The sequence below is a fragment of the Protobothrops mucrosquamatus genome, unplaced genomic scaffold (genome assembly GCF_001527695.2).
Source record: "Protobothrops mucrosquamatus isolate PMUCROS unplaced genomic scaffold, P.Mucros_1.0 scaffold498, whole genome shotgun sequence".
Lineage (NCBI taxonomy): Eukaryota > Metazoa > Chordata > Lepidosauria > Squamata > Viperidae > Protobothrops > Protobothrops mucrosquamatus.
This window is the reverse complement of record NW_015386814.1, coordinates 218,449-224,448: the sequence shown is the minus strand read 5'-3', so window position 1 is coordinate 224,448 and position 6,000 is coordinate 218,449.

Below are 6,000 nucleotides of genomic sequence, written 5' to 3'. Positions count from 1 at the left end.
TTTGCTGAACAACCCACATAACCAGCTCTCCCAATTGTGGTAATTAAACAGAGTGCCAGGGAGAAGGTCTAAGGCAGGGGTAGTCAACCTTTATGACTCGTGGACTTCAATTCCCAGAATTCCTGAGCCAGCTTAGCTGGCTCAGGAATTCTGGGAGTTGAAGTCCACGAGTCATAAAAGAGCCAAGGTTGACTACCCCTGGTCTAGGGTCTGGTAGGGTGAGGAGAAAGCACAACAGGCCTCCTGTCACACTCAGGAAGTCTGGGGTCTCCCCACTGTTCCAGGAAGAACCATTCTGAGAACTATGGCATTTGTTAGTATTTTTGCCAAATTTGAGGTTCGTTCCTCCACCTGAAGAATGCTGAGGAATTTATGGAAATGGTTTCAGTGTGCTGGAGGAATGAACCTCAAAGCTGGTGAAAATGCTAGTGAACACCATCATTCTGGAGTGCTCAAACACTCACCTTCCTTAGCATTCCCCCCCCCCCCCGCCACCGCCGCCTTTGGAGCAGAAAACACTACCAAACAGCATTCTGAAAGGCTGAAAACACTGACTTCCCTACTTTTTTTTTTTTTGATAGATTTGAGTTCCATTCGTCCACTGTGCTAGAGGATTTCCCCTCTCTTCTTGGAAGGGGAACTTCAGTGAACTGGACATGAACCTCAAATCCAACATCTGCTTAGCATGCAATCATTTGTGCCAGATTCTCCAGTGACTTTCTGGGACTTTCTGGCAGATAAAATTACAAATGGGGATCACATGATTGCAGGAATAACAGAGTTGGAAGAGACCTTAGAGGTCTTCTAGTCCAACCCCCTGCTCAAGCAGGAGACCCTATACCATTTCAGACAAATGGTTGTCCAATCTCTTCTTAAAAACCTCCAGTATTGGACATAACACAACTTCTAGAGGCAAGATTAATTCTGTCAAGAAATTTCTCCTTAATTCTAGGTTGGTTCTCTCTTTGATTGGTTTTCATCCATTGCTTCTTGTCCTGCCTTCAGGTGCTTTGGAGAATAGGTTGACTAACTCATCTTTATGGCAACCCCTGAGATATTGGAACACTGCTATCATGTCATCCCTAGTCCTTCTTTACATTAAATGAGACATACCTGATTCCTGCAACCCTTCTTCATATGTTTTCATAGTTTGGATAAGGAAACATCTGCAAGAAAACAACCAAGATTAGAGAGCACCAAAGATCCTTCACATTACTCATCACCCTGCCTTGATTTCCGGATTTGTCAGTTGTTTCAACTAGGCAAACTAATATTGAAAGGAGAGAGAGGGGGGGAGGGAGGGAGGGAGGGAGGAAGGAAGGAAGGAAGGAAGGAACTTTGTTTATAAACCACATAGTCTTCCACTAGATGGCAGTAATAGCTTTCTCAAACAGTATTATCCGCTTGCAAACATGATGGGGCTAAGAACAGGATGCAACATTAATACTCAGATTAGCCTATATTCATTTTTTTCCTATAAAAATGCTGCTTTGGCTGCATAAGTAAATCAAATATTCCAAATAACATGCTGGCATGTGTCTGGGGGGGGGGAACGGGGAGAGAAATAGGGAAAAGCGAGGTATTATTTCTCTGTTGTCGACAAGAAAATTGCATGAAGATGCCAGGAGCCAAGCTTGACTAGAAGGAGACTCTTTAGCTCTAATTGATAAGAAGCTGTTTCTGATGGACTTTCTTTAAGTTAAAAATAGTTCTCCCTAAGTTTCAAACTCTCAGTACTCAGAAAAAAAATAAAACCAGGCAAAAGACTTATGTGATAATCCAAATCAACAAAAGCAGCTGGAAAAAAGCAGCTGGAATGAATGTCATGCATTATAACAACGTTCACTTTTACCCCTCCATTGATTGTTTAAGAATCTTCTGCAAAGGTATAGATGGAAAGAAAATATCAATCCAGACATCAATTTTGCTTTAGGGTCCTTGTCTATTTTATAGGTAGGAGTTGACTTTTTATTTCAAGAAGTCAGTGAGTTTTTATTACAGTAACAACAGAAAGAAGCTTCTGGAAGTTTTGCTTCTCAGCTCACCTTGCTCCCCCTCCCCCTTCCTCACAGAGTGCTGTCCCATATCTGATTTTTTTTTTTTAAAAAAATACATCATTATCAGAAGATACATTTCTTGGGCTTTGAAAGGAGAAGAAGCTCTGCAAGTATTAAGGATGCCAAAAGACAACAGTAAATAGCTTATGTATTGCTATCAAGATAACAACAACAACAACAATAATAATAATAATTGGAAGGGACCTTGGAGGTCATCTAGTCCAACCCCCAGCTAAGGCAGGAAACCCTATACCATTTCAGACAAATGGCTGTCCAGTCTCTTCATATGAATGTGATCTTAGGCCAGTTACTTTCTCTCAGCTCTCGGAAGCGGGCAATGGCACATCACTTCTGAAAAACCTTGCTAAGAAAACTGTAGGGACTTGTCCAGGCAGTTTCTGAAAACCAGACATGATTTAATGGGAAAAAAATGATTATAATGTAATAAAAACACCAATAAAAACAACATTTACAAACCTGACCAGGCCTGGATTCCACACTTATACATGTTTGTTTATATGTAAATCCCACTGTAATTTACCAAATAAGGCTGTGAGGTATGAATATAAAGATTGCAATCCAATTTGTTATTACACAAATGGCTTGAAATGCTATGAAATGTAAAGCAAAAGTTTAAAGTTGTATATATATTTTGTATTTTACTGTACTGAACTTTCCAGTTGGAAGTCACCCACCTCTTCCTTCTCTTTTTGCACTTTTCTCTCTTTATTTTAGTTTTCTAACTTTTGTTTTTTCTGTATTTTCTGTATTTTTATCTTATAATGAAATTTAATAGAATTTATTTTTTTAAAAAAACTCCTGGGTTTACGGGAAGGGTTGCACAGATGTGCACAAAGGTATAATCATTAAGTAGTGAGTTATTCTTTCTTATTCAAGGACAGCATTACATAAGGCAGGAAAATATTTTTTTTATAATTAATTAAACCTTTGAGTAAAGAATTCTACATTTTCTGGTCTGCACATAATCCTCAGCTTAATTTAAAAGGCATCAATAAATATTTAGTGTAGAGCTCTCTTAAGAGCCCTTGGCATCTCACTGAGTGGGAAAGAGTCATAAAGATAGAAGCTTTTTCAGAAAGAGCTTATAGCAAAAAGGGATCCATCCAGTGGTGGGATTCAAATATGTAAACAACCGGTTCTCTGTGTGGATGTCGCTTCCGGAAGTCCATTCTGGGCTTGGACAACAAAAAATTAGTTACCAGTTCTGCGAAGTGGTGCAAACCGGCTGAATCCCACCACTGAATTGGGGGGGAGCTCTCCTAACTGCATGATATTTTCTTTGATCCATAGAAAATACAAAACAGCATCCTTTCACGTTCTGAGGCTTTGTGCAGCCCATCATGTTTTAATTGTATAAAACATAATAATGTGAAGACATAGAAGTTTTGAAATGCCAAGGAAGAACCAGGCTATAGTATTGTAGCATCAGGACTGAGCTCATAGGATGGCAGGTCTCCTTTTGCACAATTCCTCTAGGTATTGTATTGTAGTCTTCCTGCCTTAATGTACTGTAGCTGTTGGTTAGTTAATTTCCTTCAGGGAGATGCCTTAACCCTTGCATTTGGGAGAGACAGTGACTCCATAAAATGAATCCCTTGCTGAGAAGAATATAAACTAAAAAAAGTTGTCATAAAATGCTATAGTGCCATCTCCTGGCTATGGAGCATTGAGATGTGTGTCTAAAGAAATAATTTCTCCTTCCTTCTGGGAATCAGTCTCATAAGAAGTAATTAAAAATAAATCTTTAAAAAAGAAAAAAAAAGAAATATAAATGTTTACTTTTAACACTAAGTGGCCCTGCAAAAATAAAAATGTTGGAGGAACTAAACACAGTACTGTTGAAATCATAGGCAGCAATAGAGGGGAATTATAGGCAGCATTACAGTAGAGAGGAAAATGCTTTTTAACACTAAGTGGCCCTACAATATTATATATACACACATATGATGAATAATATGCATCTTGGAATCTACTGCAACAAATATCCAACAAATGAGCTCGCCTAGAAAAAATTAAATCACCAGAGCCCATATCATTAAACTTATACATAATTAAAAAAGAAATAAAATCCTAGGATTTCTAAATGATATTGTTTATCAACTCCTTAGAGAGAAATGGAATTCCTGAAGCCAAAGAACCCTCTTTTCTTCCCTGGATTTGCAGATTCTTATAGTAATCTTTAATCAAAGGAGTTCCATTACATTAGCTCCATTTTCTGCCCGGGTTTCCAGATTCCTCTTTGAATTTAAAAGACAAAAATATTTTTTCCCTCCAAAAATGGAGCAGTTGAGAGTATTTCCTTGGCTGTGTGCTGAACAGGTGCCTCAGTTGGCAAGTTTATAGTTGAGACAGAGAGGGGCTGATTCTGATGCCAATTTTGTGAGGTATCATATTACAAACATTAGACAATGTAAGATGCTTAAAGAATCATAAACTAATGCTTTGATGTTAGCCCATGAAACAGCTTTGAAAAGGTGGACAAACTTTTGTACAAACTTTCATTGAGTCAAAACAGTCTTTCAAACTTTTGCATGCTCCTAATTGGCATATTGATCTAGAAATGTACACTATCACTCCTCTGATTATCTGAATGCTTTTCTATGTCCAACTACTGATCTAAAACTTTCATATTGATTCTGATACTGACACATGTTTGGTTCCATGGGATACAATATAGGGGGGAAAAGATTTTGCTTTAAAGATAAAATAATATACAGCATGCCTGACACATACACCAGGAAAAAAAGTATTTATTTACTATATTCATAAGGCTGCCCGACTCAAACAATGTAACAAATTGAAAGGGCCCTTCAATATTTCCAGCTTTTTCTCTAACTGGTATGATAATGAAAACAGATTCAGAGTGTTTAGAATATAGCAGAATAGTGAGCGTCTAAAAAAAAATCAGACCTCACTTCCAATCTTTGACTGTCAAGCTTTCTTAAGGTGCTGAATCATTAATTGATAAAATTGGAAACTTCAGTGTTAAGCACAGTTATGATTCAGCCAGAGAATGTAACATTCTTCTAGCAAACTTTGGGACATATAATTCTAGCTGGGTTTTTTTCCCATACGAAGCCTGCTATCTCTCTTTGTGGTCTGACTATTGCTAATAAATCCTGAAGAAAATATTTCTAAATTGTTTTTTGGGAATTTCCCAACAGAAGTTCAGCAACTAGCTCATCAATTGCCATTTATAGAGTGACTGCTGTGGTGCTATTCCCAGTAATAATTGTCTTCTCTTGCCTTTGCTAGGCACAGGCTGAGATTAATTATCAACTGCTCTGTGTCTTGCTTTGGCAATACTTTGCTAAAATATGTAACTTTGCCAAACAAGATTTTAGCAAAGGAAACTTTTATTTTTGCTGATTTCTGTCCTAATGGCCAGTACTTTTAAACCTGAATTAAACCAATGTTATACTTTAACATAGATACTTAGTCTTGGTTGGTAGTTAATTCAACATGTACTCCAAAAGGACAGAATCAAAACAGAACCATGCACAGTGTAAGGTATCTTACTGGGTTGGAAAAAAATAAAAAGAAATAGGAAACAGGGGTGTTACATTTTAGCAAGCTGTTTTTGATAATTAGCCATGTCCATTATAGTAGTGTCATTTACTGAGATGGGTGGCTATAAAAATCATATAAATAAATTGTAGCCATTTTGTTTGGGCACCTAGAATGTGCTCAAAAATTCCAAATTTGTCACTGACAAAGAAAAGGTGGCACCCTGCAGTGGCTGGAATGTGAAAGTACCCCCTTTTGTTTTAGCAAATTTAGCAATCTTATCTTTCTGGGGATGGTGTTCCACAGAGCCACCACAAAGAATGCCTTTCTTGGTCCTACTAGATTGATCTCCTTAGGAGAGTGGACCCGTATCATTCACTGCCTCCCCACTCTGGTGGGTTGGGTAGTTGTGATT